This window comes from Puntigrus tetrazona, chromosome 14 (genome assembly GCF_018831695.1).
Source record: "Puntigrus tetrazona isolate hp1 chromosome 14, ASM1883169v1, whole genome shotgun sequence".
Lineage (NCBI taxonomy): Eukaryota > Metazoa > Chordata > Actinopteri > Cypriniformes > Cyprinidae > Puntigrus > Puntigrus tetrazona.
The window spans coordinates 20,626,327-20,626,746 of NC_056712.1; the positions used below are offsets into that span (position 1 = coordinate 20,626,327).

The 420-nt window shown below is 30.1% G+C and overlaps 1 pseudogene; it reads left to right on the forward strand.

Moving 5' to 3' along the window:
* Nucleotides 1-168, forward strand: part of LOC122357534 — a 3,228-nt pseudogene extending 3,060 nt beyond the window's left edge.
* The last annotated feature ends 252 nt before the right edge of the window (nucleotides 169-420 follow it).

The following is a 420-nucleotide window of genomic DNA, read 5'->3' on the forward strand; positions in this document are numbered from 1 at the left end:
GAAGGAGAGGGCGGTTTAGACAATCCTAAGAAGAAATCAAAACTCAAATCTTTGTTTGGACCAAAGACAAACCTCCAGAGGAATGTGTCCCAGTCCATGTCAACCCTGGGCACCCTGCCTGAGAAGAACAGTTCACTCANTATAATTTTATGTAGTAAAAAAAAGTAGCCAGATGTTTAAGCCACATATATGTACTTTAATCAGTGCAAACCAATAATTTCAAATAATTTTTAATTGATTTAAAATAATTTGTTGTAGTACAAATAGGCCTGTACACTACAGCACTTTGAATAATTATGATTTTAAAAAATAATTTTGAAAGAGCCAAGGCTACATTTGTTTTATAAACATTACAATAAAACATAGTAAAATAGTATTACAATTTAAAACTAATGTTTTCTAGTTTATTATACTTACTAT